Source organism: Nicotiana tomentosiformis, chromosome 3 (genome assembly GCF_000390325.3).
Source record: "Nicotiana tomentosiformis chromosome 3, ASM39032v3, whole genome shotgun sequence".
Lineage (NCBI taxonomy): Eukaryota > Viridiplantae > Streptophyta > Magnoliopsida > Solanales > Solanaceae > Nicotiana > Nicotiana tomentosiformis.
Window position 1 is genome coordinate 84,348,189 of NC_090814.1, and position 21,562 is coordinate 84,369,750.

A 21,562-nucleotide genomic window follows, 5' to 3' on the forward strand; every position below is an offset into this window, starting at 1 on the left:
CTTTCTTTCTCCTCATTTATTTCATTATAGAGTATTTTGTAAGAGAGTGAGTGTTGGAAAATACTTGTGTGAACCCTTTCTTTGGAGTTGATCTTGTGAGGTTATTCTCTTGGGGTATTTGGGATTAATTAGAGTATTTACTCTAATTTTGTACTCTTGTTGGTATAGTGAAATTGCTCATCTCCGCTTGTGGACGTATGTCATCTTGACCGAACCACGTTAAATTTGTGTCTTCTTTATATTCTTTAATTGCCGTTATTATCAACTTCCATTGTCTTTGTTATTGTTATTATACCGTTGTTTGGCTAAATTCCGCACTACCCGGATTCCCGATCCTAACATTAACGCTTTTCTCTTAACCTCCTTTTCCCAAAAATTTTGAAAATCCAAACATATGGTAAATGACATCCCTAAAGACCTGTTAAGCAAATTCTCTGAAGAATTTCTGCAAGACACAGTATTACCAAAATACCCTTGGCTCTATAGATGTAAATGAAGAACTAGAAACCTAGAAGCAGATTAGTAAATTCAAAGCAAACATGGAAATGAACCTAACACTCTGCACATAAAAGTTTCTTTTTCTTTCACTTGTATTCTTTTTCATAATCGTAGTGTTCAGCTTGCGTGTAGCTCGAGTAATTCCCTTGGGTTGCATTCTATAACACCATTTCAAGCAGAGTTCTATCCAACGAACTGGAAATCCAATCTGCTTTATTTGAAATTTCAAAAGCAAAAGATAGACCAAAGATAAATGTATCTTTTCCACAAGAACAGTATACAAAACTAAATCTGTGTACAAAATTTTATTTTTTTTAAAACATTAACCTTAGAAAACCACTGATTAGAAAAAACATAGCCGTGAAAATGAATGTACTTATATTCGCCTCTAAGGGTCAATTGGCAGCCTGGTTTTAATTTGAATCGTTATGTTAACAAAAAGAAATAAACTTTAAGAATCGAATCGTTACGATAACAAAAAAGAAAAATCACAATTAAATTAAAACAAACTCGACAAAGATTTAAACTTTCAGGAAAAGAGATCCGCATTTTATCATACCACAGTAATTCAAATGCAGAAAACAAACAAAATTAAACTCAGACAAGCTCAAATTCAGAACAAAAATCTCCACAAGTTGTACCCAGAATTACTTTAATACCCTTAACAACTTTGGAATCAAGTTCTACTTGAATTAGAAATGACTCCAAGAAACAACCAGAATAAACAATTGAAGCAAAAAATAAAAATAAAAAAGACAGAGAGCGAGAGAGAGATTTAGGACTTGCCTTTAGAAGATACCAGGTAACTGTTGCAAATGGTGAACAAGTTTTTGGATCGTTGGTTCACTTCAGCATGTGTGTTTGTGAAAATGTGCGGGGTGACAGTGTAGCCGGTTAATTTCTTTCAACTATCTTTTAATTTCACTAAAGTCATTTAACTAGTTTTTGTCACTTAAAAATAACTAAACTTTATTATTATTACTTAAAAGTTATTTTGGCTCAAACCCTATCATAAATATGACATGACATAAAATTTATATACCGGATTTTTACCTAGCTATAATATATTAGAAACTTATTTACCTATATTCTCTATGTTTTATAGTTTTTAATAAATATCTAGATTTTTCTTACAAATTATGTAGATTGCTCCTTAAAAGACTCTCACCTCATTATTAGTGTCTTCAATTACATCCTTTCCTTTTTTATCCCTCTCCTCTTCTCTCTCCTTTTTTTTACATAAAAATCTCTTAATCTATGCCCAGAATCTCCGTCTTCTCTCTTCTCACCATTGTTGACAGCCGACTCAGACTCCCAGGTGGTTGCCTCAATGGGCTAACCTCTTCACTGCACTCGTACTAAAGGAAAACTCTTAGACCTCAACTGTCGGACCTGCCTGGCTAGAATAGCTATCGGCTCCTCCTCATAAGTCAAATATTTGTCCAGTTAGACTGAGCTGAAATCTAACACATGTGACGGATCACCGTAATACTTTCGGAGCATGGAAATATGGAACACCGGATGAACTGCTGATAAACTAGGTGGCAATGCATGCTTGTAAGTCACCTCACCCGCTCTTTCAAGAATCTCAAAGAGTCCGATATACCCAAGGCTCAACTTGACCTTCTTTCCGGAACTCATCACACCCTTCATTGGTGAAACCCTGAGAGCAATAACCTCTCTCTCCAACCATGAATGCAACGTCACGAACTCTATGGTCGGAATAACTCTTTTTCCTAGACTAAGCTATGCGAAGTCGATCCTGAATAATTTTGACCTTATCCAAGGCATCCTGTACCAAATCTGTACCCAACAACCAAGCCTCTCCCGGTTCAAACCAACCAACTGGAGAACGACATCGCCTCCCATATAATGCTTCATAAGGGGTCATCTGAATGCTCGTCTGGTAGCTATTGTTATAGGCAAACTCTGCAAATTGCAAGAATTGATCCCAAGAACCTCCAAAATCTATAACACAAGCGCAAAGCATATCCTCCAATATCTGAATAGTGCGCTCAGACTCTCCGTCCATCTAGGAATGAAATGTTGTACTCAACTCAACCTGCGTGCCTAATTCACGCTGTACGGCTCTCCAGAAGTGCGAGGTGAACTGCGTACCTCGATCATAAATGATAGACACAGGCACACCGTGAAGACAGACAATCTCGTGGATGTATATCTCAGCTAACCGCTTTGAAGAATAGGTAACTACAACTGGAATGAAATGTGTTGACTTAGTCAACCTATCCACAATGACCCATACCGCGTCAAACTTCTTCTAAGTCTGTGGAGTACAATAAAATCCATAGTAATACGCTCCCACTTCCACTCAGGAATCTCTAACTTCTGAAGCAAACCACCGGGCCTCTGATGCTCATATTTTATTTGCTGACAATTTAGACACTGAGCTACGTATGCAACTATATCCTTCTTCATCCTCCTCTACCAATAATGCTGCCGCAAATCCTGATACATTTTTGCTGCGCCCGGACGAATAGAATACCGGAAGATATGTGCCTCCTCAAGAATCATCTCATAAAGTCCATCCACATTGGGCACGCAAATATGACCCTACATCCTCAAAACTCTGTCATCTCCAACTGTAACCTACTTGGCACCACCGTGCCATACTGTGTCCTTAAGGACAAGCAAATGAAGATCAGCATACTGTCGCTCTCTAATGAGCTCATACAAGGAAGACCGAGCGACTGTGCAAGCTAGAACCCGACTGGGCTCTGAAACATCTAACCTCACGAAATGATTGGCCAAAGTCCGAACATCTGCAGCTAGCGACCTCTCACCAACTGGAATATACGCAAGGCTGCCCATACTCACAACCTTTCTACTCAAGAAATCGTCTACCACATTGGCCTTCCCGCGATACAAAATAGTGATATCATAGTCGTTCAAAAGCTCCAACCACCTTCTCTGCCTCAATTTCAGACCCTTTTATTTGAACCAATACTATAGACTCCTATGATCCGCAAATACCTTGCATGACACACCGTAAAGATAGTGTCTCCAAATCTTTAGCGCGTGAACAGTGGCTGCCAACTCTAAGTCATGTACATGATAATTATTCTCATGAACCTTCAGCTGCCGCGACATATATGCAATCACCCTGGCATTTTGCATTAATACTGCACCGAGCCCAATACGAGATGCATCAAAATATACCGTGTAAGTTCCTGAACTTGTGGGCAATACCAACACTGACGTCGTAGTCAAAGCAGTCTTGAGCTTCTGAAAGCTTAACTCACACTCGTCTGACCATCTAAATGGAGCACCCTTATGGGTCAATCTGGTCAATAGGGCTGCTATGGATGAAAAACCCTCTACGAACTGACGATAATAACCTACCAAACCTAGGAAACTCTGAATCTCTGTAGCTGAAGTAGGTTTAGGACAATTCTAAATTGCCTCAATCTTCTTAGGATCTACCTTTATGCCTTCTACCAATACAAGGTGCCCCAAGAAGGAAACTGAGTCTAGCCAAAACTCGCACTTTGAAAACTTGGCATATAACTGGTTATCTCTCAAGGTCTGGAGTATAATCCGAAGATGCTGCTCGTGCTCCTCTCGATTGCGGGAGTGGATCAAGATATCATCAATGAATACCACCACAAAAGAATCCAAATAGGGCTTGAACACCCAGTGCATCAAATCCATAAATGGTGTTAGGGCATTTATCAACCCAAACGACATCACTAGGAACTCATAATGCTCATACCGGGTCTGGAAAGCTGTCTTAGGGACATCAGATGCCCTAGTCTTCAATTGATGGTAGCCAGACCTCAATTCAATCTTGGAAAACACCTTGGTACTCTGAAGCTGATCAAATAAGTCATCAATCCTCGGCAACAGATACTTATTTTTGATAGTGACCTTGTTCAACTCCGATAGTCTATACACATTCTCATCTATCCATCTTTATTCTTTACGAACAACACGGGTGCACCCCAGGGCGAGACACTAGGTTTAATAAAACCCTTATCAAGCAAATCTTGTAACTACTCCTTCAATTCTTTCAACTCCGGCGGGGCCATACGTTATGGTGGAATAGAAATGGGCTGAGTGCTTGGAGCCAAATCAATATAGAAGTCAATATCTCTATCCGGTGGCATCCCCTACAGATCTGCAGGAAATACCTCTGGAAACCCAAGGACAACTGGTACTGAATTCATGGAAGGAACATCCATACTAGAATCGCGAATATGAGCCAAATAAGCTAGACAGCACTTCTCGACCATACGTCGATCCTTCACATAAGAGATAACCCTACTAGTAGAATGGCCTGGAGTCCATTTCCACTATAATTGAGGTAACCCCGGCATGGATAAGGTCACTTTCTTGGCGTACCAATCCAATATAGCATAATAAGGTGGCAGGCAATTCATACCCAAGATGAAATCAAAATCTACCATATCAAGAAGTAAAAGATCTACGTTTGTCTCAAGACTCCCAATAGTAACTACACACGAACGATAGACACGATCTACAATAATAGAATCTCCCAGCAGCGTGGACACACACAGGAGAACCCAAGGAATCACAAGGCACAATCAGTTATGAAGCAAAATAGGAGGACACATAGGAATAAGTAGATCCCGAATCAAATAGAATTGAAGAATCTCTATGGAAAACTGGAACAATACCTGTGATCATGGCGTCAGATGAATCGGCCTCATGTCTAGTTGGAAAAGCATAAAATCAGGGCTGGGCCACACCACCCTGAACTACATCCCTGGGAGGGCCTCTAGCTGGCTGGCCTCCACCTCTAATGGTCTGACCTCCACCTCTAGCTGTCTGACCTCCACCTCCGGCTGACTGACCCTTACCTCTAGCTGGCTGCACTGGCGGTAGAGCAATCAGTAATGACCCGCCCAGTTGTTTTGAGAGTATTAGCCTCGATCCTCTATTTATCACTCTCTTTATTTCATTTTGTCGTTACGAGACTTGTCGGGGTGCCTGGTGTCGAGTTTGGGAGAGTTTCAGAGTGGAATGAGACACATAGTCCCTAAATTAGAAGTTTAAGTCATAGGATTAACCGTAGTTTGACCTATATGAAGATGACTCTGAAATGACATTTTGATGGTTTCAATAGCTCCTTATGGTGATTTTGGTCTTAAGAGCGTGTCCGGACGTTGATTTGGAGGTCTGTAGGTCATTTCAGCGTGAGTTGGCGAAAGTTGGAAAATTGGTGGAAGTTTGGGAAGTTTGACCGGGAGTGGACTTTTTGATATCGGGATCGGATTCATATTCCGAAAGTTGGAATAGGTCCGTAATGGCAATTATGACTTGTGTGCATAATTTGGTGTCAATCGGAGTTGTTTTGGTATGAATCAGCGTCAGTTCCGAAATTCAAAAGTTTATAAGTTCTTAGGATTGAATCGATACGCAAATCATATTTTTAGCGTTGTTTGATGTGTTTTTCGGCCTCGAGTAGGTCCTTTAGGTGTTTTGTAACTAGTTGATACTTTTGGACGGGGTCCCGGGGGGCCCCAGTGTGATTCGAATCGATATTAGATCATATTTGGACTCGTGCAAATGCTAAAGCTCCCTGTTCTGGTGTCATCGCACCTACCGAGGGATTGACCATAGGTGCGGACTCGCATATGCAAGATTTGTATTGTAGAGGCGAAGCTGGCCTTGCCCAGCTGAGGTCGAAGAAGGAAGAAATTCTCCGCAGAAGCGCCTTCGCTTCTGCGATGGCAGATGTGCAGAAGCGCCAGTGGTCACAGGTGCGACATTTCATGCATAGAAGCGCAAGCGCAGGTGCGCTTAGGGTCTCCGCAAAAGCGAGAGTTCAACGGCCTAAGTGAGGGCCTCACTTGCGATGATTTTTCTGCAGGTGCGGAGCTGCAGATGCGGAAGTAAGGTCGCAGGTGCGACATAACTGGACAGAAAAGAGGATATTTTGAGGGTTTGCTTCATTTTCATTTTTGGGACTTTGAGAGCTCGGATTGAGTCGAGATTTTGAGGGGTTTTTAGAGAAAGTGTTAGGGTAAGGATTCTTGTCTCGTTTTTGTATAAATCCCATGAATCTACTGTTAATTTCATTCTTTAATTTGTGTTTGGAGTTTAAAATTGGGGGAAAAGGTGCAAAAGTTCTTAGACCAAATTCTTGAGTTTTGAAAGGCGAAATGAGATCGAATTTGAATAATTATTGTATTGTTGGACTCGATATCAAATGAGTGTTCTGATTTTATAATTGTGGTCGAGTTCTGAGATGCGGGCCCGGGTTGACTTTTGGGGGTGATTTTCCAATTCTTTGCTAAAATCATAATTTCATTATTTAGATTAGTTTCCTATAATTATATTTATAGTATGTAATTATTTTTGGTTAGATTTGAGTCGTTGAGAGTCAGAAAATCGAGGAAAAGGCCTTCTAATTGATTGATTGAGCGTGGTCTGAGGTAAGTGACTTGTCTAACCTTGTGTGGGGAAAATTTTCCTTAGGAATTGGTGTTATTGTGATAATTTGTAATACGTGAAGGCCATGTACTTAAGGTGACGAGTGCGTACACGGGCTAAATATTAAAATTTCGATTTTAGCTACGTTGTTTCCTTTTCATGCCTTAATTGAGTTACTTTAACATGTTATAGTCATCGTGTTTAGTATAATTTTACATGTCTACTTGTCTTACCTCCTAATTACAACTTGTATTACATGCTTAGTTGAATTACTTATTTTCTTGATTCCGTATTCATTACTTAATTGTGGAGTTCTTTACTTGAAATGGCTATCCTTGAAATATCTTGCTGTTGAGTTTGTGTAAGTTGTGAAACTTCATGTTATTTAGTTGTTATGTTTGACTTTCGTGTTATTATTTAGGTAATTTTTTAGTTGTTTGCACGAGGTTTCTGTCATGCCGTTGTGATTATTGATACGCATGTGGTGGTATAAGGCCTAGGTGTTGAAACACATGTGGTGTGATAAGGTGGGCTTGATACGCGTGGCTAGCAGGGGAACTACTAGAAGCCATGCAATCTGATAAGGTGGGCTAAAATGCGGGATGTTGTTTCGGGAAAATGATTTTTCAAAACTAAATATAAAGGCTCCCGCGGTAATATAAGGAAAGACATTGAGTTATTTTATGATTTGGGACTACGAGGCGGTACCTTGGGAGTGTTCCTATTGATCTTCTCTATTTGTTGGATTGTTGTTATTGTTGTTGTTTTCCTTAACCTGTAAGATTCTTGCTCCCTTTTGTGTTGTATTTGTTTTCTTTTGACTCCGTGTTGTTATTTTTCGTAAACTCTTTATTGTTTCACTTCCCTGTCATTCTTATTATATCATTATATCTACTGTCTTGTTTCTTATTATCTCCAGTAGGGCCCTAACCTGACCTTGTCACTACTCTACCGAGTCTAGGCTTGGCACTTACTGGGTACTGTTGTGGTGTACTCATACTATGCTTATGCACATGTTTTGTGCAGATCCAGGTACATTCTATCAACCTCAATATTAGAGTGTTGCATTGCTGCTTGGAGACTTCAAGGTACACTTGCCCGCGTCCGCATGCCACAGAGTCCCCTTCTATCCGGTCCTTTCTTATTTCTTTACATCTTTATAGACAGTGATGTATAGGAGTGTTCATTACTGTATTTAGCGCTCGTGACTTATATCTTACCGGGTTTTGGGAGTTGTATATATATATATATATATATATATATATATATATATATATATATATATATATATATATATATGGAGTTGAGTTTTCATTTTTTATAGTTGATGTGTTGAGATTTTAGGTTATTGTTTCAGTCATTCCACATGTTTGTTAGGCTTACTTTGTCTTAGAAACTAGGTGTCGTCCCGACATCTTACGGAGGGAAATATGGACCGTGACAAGTTGGTATTAGAGCTCTAGGTTCATAGGTGTTATGAGTCACAAGCAGGTTTAATAGAGTCCCGCAGATTGGTACGGAGACGTCAGTACTTATCTTCGGGAGGCTATGGAAACTGTTAGGAAAAGCTTCACTTCTTTGATTCCTTATCGTGCGAAATTGTGACTACGGATTCTAAACTTCTGTCTTTCTATTCTCTCACAGATGGTGAGGACACATACAACTGGATCGGATGACCAAACACCTGTGACCCATGTAAGAGCCGCGAGAGGCCGGTGCCGTGGTAGAGGCCGAGGACGTCCACGTGGTGCAGCCAGAGCACCCGCAAGAGCTGCTACAGAGGAGCCACCCGTAGCTTCAATTGGAGAGCAGGCACCTGAGACGCCTGTTACTGCACCAACCCTCCAGGAGACTCTCGCCCAGATTTTGAGCATGTTCGGCACTTTAGCGCTGGCAGGGTTGATACCACTTGCTCATGCCATATCTCAGGCCGGAGGAGGAGCACAAACTCCTGCCGCCCGTACCCCAGAACAACGAGATCAGGTCGACCAGGTTTCAGAGGTCATACTAGTACAGCTGGTAGCCCCAGTTCAGCCTGAGGTTAGGGCTGCAGTTTCTGATGGGGAGCAGCTCAGGTTCGAGAGGTACAAGAAGTAACACCCTCCTACTTTCAGTGGCTTGGCGTCAGAGGATGCCCAAGATTGTCTCGAGGAGTGCCACCATATTCTCCGTACTATGGATATCGCGGAGTCTAGTGGGGTTGCTTTTACTACATTCTAGATTAAGGGAGCGACTTATTAGTGGTGGCGAGCATATGAGCTGGGTAGTCCGGACGAGGTAGTTTCACTCACTTAGACTCAGTTCTCAGATATGTTCTTAAGGAAATATGTTCCCAGAGTCTCAGAGATGCATGGAACGCAGAGTTTGAGCAGTTGCGTCAGAGTTCTATGACTGTGTCAGAGTATGCGGTCCGGTTTAGTGATTTGGCTAGGCATGCACCAGCCTTGGTTACTACTGTTATAGAACGGGTTCGTCGATTTATCGAGGGGCTCAACCCCAGAATCAGATTTAGCATGGCCCGAGAGTTGGAGATGGACATCGCATACCAGCAGGTAGTGGGTATTGCTAGGAGATTGGAGGGTATGTTTTCTCGGGAAATAAAGGAGAAGGAGGCCAAGAGGTCTCGAGAGTCTAGCATATAGTGGTACTGGTGCCCTAGTTGCAGCTCGTCATGGTAGGGTCTATGTGAGTTGCCCTGTTCATTCAGCACTTCCAGCTTCTAGCAGTATTTCGGCCACTCCTAGGCCTCATGCTCCCTATCATGCACATCCATTGTATAGTGCACCTCCTGTACAGGGTACTTTCAGTGGTCAGTCCAGCCGATCAGGCCCGAGCCAGCCACAACAACCACGCCGTCCGAGAGCTTATTTTGAGTATGGTGACACTCGTCATATGGTGAGGGATTGCCCCAGACTCAGGAGGGGTGCACCTCCACAGACTACTCATGCTCTACGTGCTCCACCAGGTCCTCAGGCCATGGTTACCACACCAGCTACCACTCCACCGGCACAGCCAGCTCGAGTTGGAGGTCGTGCAGGTAGAGGTCACCCTAGAAGGGGAGGCTAGGCCAGATATTATGCTCTTCCTGCTAGGACAGAGGCAGTTTCATCCGACTCTGTAATCATAGGTATTGTTCTGGTCTGTCATAGAGATGTATCAGTCTTATTTGATCCAGGCTCTATGTGTCATCTTATTTTGCTCCGTATTTGGGGTATCCCGTAATTCTTTGAGTTCTCCTATCTATGTATCTATACCTGTGGGAGATTTTATTATTGTTGACCATGTGTATCAGTCGTGTTTGGTTGTTCATAGTGATTTTGAGACCAGAGTCGATCTATTGTTGCTCAATATGGTAGATTTTGATATTATTTTGGGCATGGACTAGTTGTCGCCTTATCATGTTATTCTTGATTGTCACACCAAGACCATAACGCTGGCTATGCTAGGATTACCACAGTTAGAGTGGAGAGGTACCTTAGATTATGTTCATAACAGGGTTATTTCATTTCTAAAGACTCAATGGATGGTTGAGAAGGAGTCTGATGTGTATCTAGCATATGTGAGAGATGTCAGTTTTGATACTCCTACCATCGAGTCAGTTTCGATAGTGAGGGATTACCCAGATGTATTTCCGGCAGATCTTCCAGGCATGCCGCCCGATAAGGATATTGACTTTGGTATTGATTTATTACCGGGCACTCACCCCATCTATATTCCTCCATATCATATGGCCCCACCAGAGTTGAAGGAGTTAAAGGAGCAATTGCAGGAGTTACTTGAAAAGGGCTTCATTCGGCCCAGTGTGTCATCTTGGGGCGCTCCAGTCTTGTTTGTGAAGAAGAAGGATGGTTTTATGCGCATGTGTATTGATTATCGTCAGTTGAAAAAGGTTACAGTGAATAAGAGGTATCCATTACCACACATTGATGAACTATTTGACCATTACAGGGTGCCAGAGTGTTCTCCAAGATTAACTTATGTTCAGGCTATCATCAGTTGAAGATTCGGGAGCCAGATATCCTGAAGACTGCCTTCAAGACTCGGTATGGTCATTACGAGTTCCTTGTGATGTCATTTGGGCTGATCAATGCCCCAGCAACATTCATGCACTTCATAAACAATGTATTTTGGCCCTATATTGACTCATTCGTCATTGTGTTTATTGACGACATTCTATTGTACTCCTGGGGCCGGTAGGATCACGAGCAGCACCTGAGGGCTGTGCTTCACACCTTGAGAGAAAAGAAGTTATATGTGAAGTTTTCAAAGTGTGAATTCTAACTAGATTCAGTGGCATTTTTGGGTCATGTAGTATCGAGTGAGGGGATCAAGGTAGATCCAAAGAAGATTAAAGAAGTGCAGAGTTGGCATAGACCGTCCTCAGCTACGGAGATCTGGAGTTTTCTTGGTTTGGTGGGTTATTACTGTCGATTTATAGAGGGTTTCTCATTTATTGCAGCACCTATGACCAGAATGACCCAGAAGGGTGCTCCGTTCAGGTGGACCGAGGAGTGTGAGGAGAGCTTTCTAAAGCTCAAGACTGCTTTGACTACAACCCCAGTATTAGTATTGCCTATAGGTTCGAGGTCTTATACGGTGTACTACGATGCGTCGCGTATTGGTCTCAGCACGGTTTTGATGCATGATGGTAGGTGATTGCCTACGCGTCTAGACAACTAAGGGTACATGAGAAGAACTATCATGTCCACGACCTTGAGTTAGCAGCTATTGTTCATGCCTTGAAGATTTGGTGGCACTATTTGTACGGTGTCCCTTGTGAGATCTACACTGATCACCGGAGTCTGCAACATCTATTCAAACAGAAGGATCTTAACTTGCATCAGTGGAGGTGGCTAGAGTTGCTTAAGGACTATGATATCACCATTCTATATCATCCCGGAAAGGCCAATATGGTAGTCGATACCTTGAATCGTACGGCGGAGAGTTTGGACAGTTTAGCATATCTACCAGTAGCGGAGAGGCCATTAGCATTGGATGTTAAGGCCTTGTCCAACCAGTTTGTTCGATTGGATGTTTCTGAGCCGGGCTGAGTTTTGGCTTGTGTGGTTTCTCGGTCTTCTCTTTATTATCGTATCAGGGAGCGTCAATGTGATGACCCCCATCTGCTCTTTCTCAGGGACATGGTTCAACATGGTAATGCCAGGGAGGTCACTATTGGAGAAGATGATGCATTGGGGATGCAGGGCAGGCTATCTGTGCCCAATGTAGATGGTTTGCGTGAGTTGATTCTCTAGGAGGCTCACAGTTCACGGTACTCCATTCATCCAGGTGCCGCGAAGATGTATCAGGACTTGAGGCAACATTATTGGTGAAGGAGGATGAAGAAGGATATAGTGGAGTATGTAGTTCAGTTCCTAAATTGTCAGCAAATGAAGTATGAGCATCAACATCCAGGTGGATTACTTTAATAGCTAAAGATTTCGGAGTGAAAATGGGAGCGAATTACTATGGATTTTTTTTTGTTAGACTCCGACAGACCCAGAGGAAGTTCAACGCAGTTTGGGTGATTGTAGATAGGTTGACCAAGTCGACTCATTTCATTCCAATGATGACCATTTATTCTTCTGAGCAGGTGGCTCGGGTTTATATCCGCGAGATTGTCAGGCTTCATGGCGTACCGGTATCCATCATCTCTGACCGGGGTACACAGTTTACATCCCGATTCCGAGGTTATTTACTAAAAAAGTTGACTCAAGTCAAACTTAACCATTTTAAGCCATTATTAAGGAACTAAGTGTTTCGATTTGAACTCGACCCCTTCCAAACCTGAACTAACCATCCCCGCATGTCATAAAGTAGTAAAAGCACATACGGAGAGTCTTAATTAGGGGAACGAAGATCTAAAAAGCAAAATGACCGGTCGAATCGTTACAATACCTTATCCAACATCTCCTCAATAACATCATCACTGAGCTTTTCACCCCAACTTTTCTTATGAACATTATCGCAATAAGAAGCAAGAAGCTATGCACTCGAACAACCTTATAAAGTCTTGTCACACAAGACCTCAAATGCCTCCTTGAGAGCCTGTATAAGTCAAACTTTAGCCATCATAAACTTTGACAAATAAGACAAAGTAAAAGAGATCAGCAACAACTATTAACAACTGAACATACCATATGCAAGAAGAAGTTATTATTAAAATATTCCGTAACATAAGCCATACACTTGTCGTGAAGCTCAATCAACTTCCTAACAAAGACCTGAGAAAAGGGATGAGTTCATGACTAAGTGAATACTACCCATACATAAAAGTGAAATCAAAATATGGGAATATGGTTCTACCTGCTCCCCTGAGCCCGAACGTTCTGCCTGTGCAAGAACACACATATCAGCACCTCAAATGAAAACATAATAAATTGTTATCATGAACAAAAGTTTCTTGAAACCATAGGATAACAAAGCTTCAGAGAAACTTCACATATATGTACTTCATTTGTACAAATGCTTTCAATTTCACTCAAAATCTTTTGTTCTCGAAATGGTGTTTCATGTAACCCCCCCACTGTTTCTTCCCTATTAACAACTTAAAAGGACTTTAGACTCGCTTATAATTAACAGATAATCATCATTCTTAGGTGTAAACCCATAAAAATATAAAACATGAAGATGCCACTTCACTTGCTTGCCAGATCTTCAGCTTGTTGCACCAGGATCTCGCCTGCAGATGTTTAGCCAAAATTCCAAAACTAAATAAATAATCCTTTTCTTAGTCGCTAATTGCCATAGATTTTTTTTCACATGTTTAAACATATTTGCAACATGTTCCAATCCCATCGAAATTCTGTGGAATAGCCTTTTCAGTGGAGAAGTAAGGCAAAATAGAGCAGCATCAAATAACATGTAAAATACATTGAAACCACCGAAAACTAATAGTGAAAAGAAAAATAAGGAAGCAATACCTTATCATCTCTAAGCGAAGCTTGGCATCCAGAATGCTCCTTCTCAAGTTTGATTGGTATATAAAACCAATAATTCATTTTGCACTTTCTATAGCATAAATTTAGTCCTAGCATTAAAGATAAATCCAACAAAAGGAAGATTTTTGACATGTAGAAAGTCTGAATTTTCAGCATTCTAAATCAAGTATATATCAGATGGATACTTTAAAGCAATGACATCAATAAGAAGTGTAAGGTTTTAACCAAATTCAAAGGCTGACCTCCAGAAGTTTTTCCTCACTATTAAAGTGGAGATAATGAGACACTCTATCCTGCTCTTTCGTCGGGCACTACTCCTCTGTATGTGTTAGCAAAGCACGGTTATCAAAATTTACTCTGGCAACTTAAAATAATAACCAAACCATTTACAAACTCAAAAAAATTGTAAAAATGAACTGTACCTTCAACATATAATCTGGACAAGAAAATTCTAGGATCCAACTTGAAGCCTTCCGAGAATAATAAGCTACATGACTCTCATTGAATCTTCAAAGTCATTTTCATAACACTCCATTTGCCCCATTCTAATTCCAACAAATATATCAAGTACGTTCTTCAGTAAGGCTCTGTCAATCTTCTCACCATCACGTTCTTGATCAATCTAATTTAAGAGGACTCTTAATCTAACCCTCATAACTAGCAAATAATATCGCAGGACTTGGGGTCAAATGAAAGGGGAAGAAACAAAAATAAAATGAGAGGATAGGATACATGCCAACACTATAACTGCATCTCTAGCTTTACCATTCAACTCCTGATAAACCTATTGTCAACAAAAAACATAAAAATAAGTTGCCCACAGAATGAAGTTATAAAGAAAGGCCATCCCCCAAAAGAACAAGAACAATAATATTTTCAATAAATAGATAGGAGATGCAAAAAGCATACCAGATCCCGGAAGCACGTTAGACTAAATTCGCTAAGTACAGGTAGTAACCTTCAGGCAAGAAACATACTCGTCAAGATATAAGAAGAACTGTGAGAGCCATCTGACAAAAAGATTATAATTCCCCCATCTTTTCACAAACTCCCTCAACATAGACTCATCCTGCTTCGCTCTTAAATCATGCAAAACCTAATAAAAAACATAAAATACTAATTTCAAAATTGAATGGCAATAGCAAACTCAAGTTCTATTCATTAAGTGCCTAATTAAAGTACAACTCCGACAAAAGGCCTGATAATTGCATGAAAGGTAAATATGTTTGCCCCATCACATATGTAACCATCAACTAATAACTTTCGATACCCAATTATAATGAGAGACAAGGTTAACAGTTCTTACAGTAGACTTGATGTATTTGTCAAATGCTTCCTTGCACTTCTCATACAGCTACTGTAAGTAATCATGCGGGGGATTCTGTGTACACGTCCCAAATATAGTTTTGTAGAGTGTCATGTACTCTTCAGAGCTGAAATAATCTTGCTGTCCTTCTACAATCTGCTTCCAAATAATGATTGCTATCTTATAAGCACATGATGTATTACCACCTGGATATGAGACATTGAACCACACATAATCACAAGACTACAATATATAACAAGTGTTCATAAGTAAAAATCAATCCCAAACCAATGTACACTTTTGCAATTAGCTTTATACATGTTGGCACATACAAAATGACCTAGACTCACATGCACTTTTCTTTTTTTAAAATAAAACTTTTTTGCATAAGTTTTCAGTACTCTAGCATTCTTAAACTGAAATATGTCTTTCAATTTCAGTTTGCATTCAAATAGACCTCCAAAATCATAAGTTCGCACGTAGTGAATGTCATACCTCTTTTTTACAAACCCTTTAAAAGATACAAAGATTTTAAGAACTAAAAGGGTATCAAATTCTAGAGCAACCACTGTAAAAAATGTTGTAGGCGAGAGGCCAGTGTAAGCTGTTATGGAGTCTTTCAGTGTTTCCCATATCTCTAGGGTCATAATTTTGCATAGGAAAAAGAATTTATATTATTATACTGCAGGGTGAGAGAAACAAAGAGGTTTCTTGATTTTTGACTAATCAATCAGGTTTGTTTATCTAGTCTAGTGACAATTTTCTTGTGCTGTGCCGGACTGACAAAATGTAGGTTGATTTTACACTGACAGCAAAAATGGCAATTGGGAAACAAGGGATTTTTAGAAAAACTTCAAAGTTTCCCCAATTCTCTTACATCCTTTCTTCAAAGTTCTAGCAATTAATAATAATCTTAGACAATAGCAAAAATATTCTCCAACTGGATAACGTTATACCGAAAATATATCCACAGTAGTGGTGGCATAACCCCCACCACCATGAAAACCAAGGGATGCTTTATCAGGGATGACTTCAAGGTCGAGAAGGCCTCCGGTAAACAAGACCGAGTTGGAGGAGCATGGAGATACATATGCTCTGTTACTGAAGATACCCTTCCCATAGTCCGAGAGGACTACAAATGGGAAGGCAAGTACGTGGTTGTCCCCGGGCCAAAGGATGATATTACAACCCACGTGGAGGGGTATTTAAGTGCTTACACTTATCCCTTCACACTGTGCCCGATAGACCCAGTAATCTTGGCCTTTTGTAAGAGGTACGAGGTTTGCCTCGGACAAATTCACCCGTCCTTCTAGAGGATTGTGATCCTCCTGCGCCATTTTGTGAACAACACCGAATCTCCTCGGTTCACCCTCGACCATCTACTCCGTCTGTACAGTCCCCGAATTTTCCGAGGGGGACTAATCAAGCTTATTCGCCTGCTAGCAAGGCCCCTTTTTTCGAGCATCGACTAGGAACGAGATCGAGGTTGGCAGGGGCGTTTTGTTTGGGTAAAAACTGAAAACCTGATCCCTTCTAAGTTCCTGCCATTCGCAGAGAAGTGGAATACATTTCGTAAGTGTAGTCTTTCCTTAAGTGTCAATTTCCCTTAATTTGTTCTCTCATCGCCAGTATTTATGGCCGTGCAGCTATTTCCCGTGTACCTAATGCGATCCCCAGGCTCAAGGAGTGGATCGAAGGATTCTGCAAGCAGATGACATACTACGAGCACACGTGGCACAAACTTTCGAAGGGCAAATGGGAGGCACGTTCTCATGGTAAAGCTCTCTCCTGAATAGTTATTACTACGCCCCAAACTTACATAATGCTGACTTTTTCCACCAAACATAGTCCACTGCACGGAGATGAGGATACATACTTACCCGTCGAACCTTCCGTTTCGGGACAGCCTGGGGCTTCAGCGGAGTAGAATAAGAGGAAAAGAAAGTCCTCGAGTTCACCGAATCCCGAGGCAAAGAGAAAACAAGGGCGGGTACCCAGGCTCGTAAGCCTAAGAAGAATACTAATTCCAGGATACCAGACTCTGACTTCTTTCACCTGCTCAGGGATGAGCCCGAAGAAGACAACATCTTTGTCGTCCATGGATCGACCCCTGTCGGGGAGCAAACGACAACCAAGGCCGATCCCCTTCCGATTCGAGAGGCCGAAGTGGAGACGGAGGTTGTGACCTCCCAAGAAGTCATTCTTGTTCTGAAGGAGGCGACCAGTGTGATCGATATCATCAAGACGCCCTCCTATACTGAGTCTGTACTTGAAGAGGCACAAACGTGTATGGAAAAGTCAAGTGAAGGAGTTCAGGGTGCAGATGATCCTCTCCGCTCCTTTTTCGATGGCATGGACATGTCCATATTGGAATATTTCTCCAGGCTGGGTCACCTAGAGATCTCGAAGAAGTAAGTGCCCTCGGGAGCTGACGGGCCGAGTTCGAGCCCAATATTGGTAAAGAAATTTCCTGCGCCGAGCGTGGACCCTGAGCGCAACAGGGCTATCAGTCCCGGAGGATGCCCAGATCCTGTCTGCTCCGGTAGGTGTAGCCAGCTACCTCCGATTCCTGGTGACCGATGAGGACCAGGAAAAGATGAACGAGGTGGGCACATCATGTCTCTTTAACGAGGCGCAGCAGGCGCTGAACCGGGTAAGGCTCTAACACTTTCATACTTCCTTCATAAATCACACTTAAGTTTTCTTTTGATGTATCTTACTTCTTTTGTTGTTTTATAGGCTTCTGTGCTTCATCATGAAAGCATCCTCCAGTACCGCTTTGAAATCAGCAAGCTCGAGTTCGAGCTCAAAGAACAGGTCTGGAAGAAGGACATGTATACGTTTCTTGGTGAGCAATAGGACGAGGCCCTTAGAGACCTCCAGGTTGAGCTGGACAAAACTCATAAAAAGGCCTCGATCCTGAAGCGGGAAACATGCTGACCTGGTTGAAAAGGTAAAGGTTTTTGAAGCTAGAAATGAGGAACTAGTCTTGGTGACTAACAACACAACCTCGTAGGTCCAACAGAAGATTGACCTGATCGACCAGCTCCGCCGAGATGAACGAGGTGAAGGCCATGGCCGAAGTGTGGAAGGGCAGGATGGACCTGCTGGCTTTGGAGAAGTAAATTGCGAAGGCGAAGCTAGCATCAGTTGAGAACCAACTATGGATGGCGAAGGACAAAGCTGATAAGTGGTCTCAGCTGAATGATGATATCCGAGCATAGTTGAGCTCGACCGTCATAGAACGGGATGCCCTCGGAAGAGAATATGAGGCACTAAAAACCAAATTGGACACAACCTTCACTGATTCCGAGGAAAATTATGGCCCAGTACAAGGTTGATGTGGAGGCAGCCGAGACCAGCCTAAAGACAAAGGCTGAATACGTGAAGCGGTTGTCCCGAAGAGAGACCCTCAAAAAGATTCACGCCCGAGGCTTCAACCTATCGGTCAAGATAGAGGAAGCTAAGAAGCTCGAGGCCGAGGAAAATGAGCTTTACGAGCGTGAGGGTGCCTAAGGCTCCGAGGGTTTTGAGGGATCCGATAGTTCTGAAGACGAGTCAGGCCCCGCTGAAGACCAGGCGTAGATGCCTTAGTACCTTTTCAGTTTTTGTTTTTTCCTTATGTATTTTTTTTCATTCATGTTGGGGCTATTTTACTGGGCCTTTGTAAATATATTTTGGAATGTATATATGAAAATTTTCCCTTTCTGGCAATATCGTGTCTTTACTTTTCAAGCATCTTTTATTCATGTATTATTTTTGGCGCCTTAGCATAGAATTAGATGTAGTTCCGGGGTATTCATTTTTCGGAAGTTCGAGCGAAGCCCGACTTCGAAGCAACTTTATTTGCTCGTGGCTTCGAAACCTTGTTGCGACCGGAGGTTCCCAAGATGCTTAAATGTTTTTAGACGGTGTTTTTGCCGAGGGAAAGATTTAGTAGGTTTCGAGTTTTTGTAAAGGCCTTACTTTCTGATTACGAACTTCAGACGTCTTCGAGCCGTTTTTAAGACAGTCGTAGCCTTTTATTTTTGGGCACCGCCTAATAGGTTTGGTGCCTCTGGGATTCATTAGCCCGGGTCATCCGAATTTTCTTCGGGCGACAGTCCCCGAATAAGGGTAGCATTTAGACTCGATAGTCCTCAAGCAGGGGTAGCCCTTGGGCTCGATAGTTCCCGAGTAGAGGTAGCCCGTGGGCACTAGGATCCGGAATCTAAGAAGCAAAAAATGTGTTATAGCAAAGCGGAACTTTCTCTCATTTCTCAGTGTGTAAAGTACATGATCGAAAGCGCATAAAAACTTATGTCATAGCTAGAGTAGACTATGTGAGAACGGTTCATGATGACTATTTGGCCCTTACAATGAATCCTAACCACCAAGCCTTAGCTTCTAGCATACAAAGTTTTCTTTTTTTCTTGCTAAAAACCTTAATCCGAGGGTAATGACCCCAGTATTCGAGGTCAAACTTGTGAGGGCTCGGATAATGTTGAAATGAAGTGAACAATCATTGACTCCGTTTTGAAACTGGTGTTCGAATCTAAGTCAGCACGTTTTACTGTCTACTCGTTAAAAACTTTGCCGAAAACCCATTTTGGGACAAAACTGATTCAAGGGAAAAAGAGTGCAACTCGTGCTTTCAGACCTAATAGCCACATCCATCCTTGGCGGTTTACCTACAAATGTTAGTCCAATTCATAACATGATTAAAGAGTAATTGAGTTCGTACCTTAGCAGTAGTACCGCTTTAAGTGTGTCACGTTCCAGTTGTTAGGTAGTTGCACACCGTCTCTTGCTTCGAGTTTGTACGAGCCTTTGCCGGTTATTCTAACAACTCGATATGGTCCTTCCCAGTTCGGTCCCAGCTTCCCCTCGTTCGGGTTTTGGGTGTGCAATGTTATTATCCTCAACACCAAGTCCCCGATCTGAAAGTGTCAGAGGTTGGCTCTTCGATTGTAGTGTATTTCAATTCACTATTTCTAGGCAGCCAACCGGACCAGGCGGCCTCCCGCCTTTCATCCTATAATTCCAGGTTTGTGATCATGGCCTCTTCGTTTGACTCTTCTGTCACATTTTGGAATCTGAGGCTTGGTTTTCCCACTTCAACTTGTATTAAGGCTTCATCCCTAGAGACCAACGAGAATTGGGAGGCTCCGGTACTAGATTTCGAGGTAGTACGGTATGCCCAAAGGACTTCGGGCAGGATTTCCTTCCATTTCCCTTTGGCATCAGTCAACCTCTTTTTCAGGTTTTGAAGTATGGTCTTTTTGTTGAATTTGCCTGCCCGATTCTACTAGGGTGATAAGGCGTTGATAGTATCTTTTTTATCTTGTGGTCTTTGAAAAATTTATTTATCTTGCTGCGATGAATTGTTTTCCATTATCCCAAACGACCTCGACCGGTATCCCGAATCGGCATATTATGCGGTCCCAGATGAAGTCAATGAGTTCCTTTTCCCAAACATTTTCAAATACTTGAGCTTCGACCCATTTGAAAAAATAATCGGTCATGAATAGTATGAATTGAGCCTTACCGGGTGCCCATGGAAGGGGTCCAACGATATCCATTCCCCATTTCATAAATGGTCACGGGGACAAGACCGAGTGGATTCATACTCTGCCACATTGTTAGTCAATTTCACAGTTTTAGTAGACTGCCTAACTACATTCCCCGTAGATGGTTTTAACACGATGCCGAGCCCGAACCCCTTTGAGTTCTAGGCACCATCCATAGAAAGGGTCCAGATTCCTGAGGTAGTCCCCGAGGTTAACAATAATTCCCTTTCGACTTCGGGTATTAAGGCTGGCATAAAGTCGGCCACGAAGTCTGCCAAAATTTGATATTTTATGGCGGTTCGGGGTCGATACTTGATATCGTACCTGTTGATTTTGATGGCCCATTTGGCCAACCGGCCGGAGAGCTCGGGTTTGTGCATGATGTTCCTCAGTGGGTAAGAGGTCACGACACATATGGGGTGACATTGAAAGTATGTTTTTAACTTTCTGGAGGCGCTTTACAAAGCGAGCACTATTTTTTTCAGGTGAGGATACGTTGTTTCGGCCTCGCCTAGAGTTCTACTGACATAGTAAATAGGAAATTGTGTACCTCCACCTTCCCAAACTAAGACTCCACTTACCGCCACGTCAGAAACGGCCAAGTAAAGGTACAACTATTCGTCCGCCTTCGGAGCGTGCAGCAGGGGCGGACTCGATAGGTACCGTTTGAGTTCTTCCAAATCTTGTTGGCATTCTGGAGTCCAGGAAAAGTTATTCTTCTTCTTTAATAGTGAGAAGAACCGATGGCTTTTGTCCAAAGACCTTGATATGAACCGGCCAAGGGAGGCTATACGCACGGTTAGCCTTTGAATGACCTTGACTTTGTCCACCACAGTGATATCTTCTATGGCTTT

The 21,562-nt window shown here is 42.1% G+C and overlaps 1 pseudogene; it reads right to left on the minus strand.

The window, feature by feature from the left end:
• Positions 1–12,801: 12,801 nt before the first annotated feature.
• On the minus strand, positions 12,802–15,806 carry LOC104085201 (cullin-1-like; annotated as a pseudogene).
• Between the last annotated feature and the right edge of the window lie 5,756 nt (positions 15,807–21,562).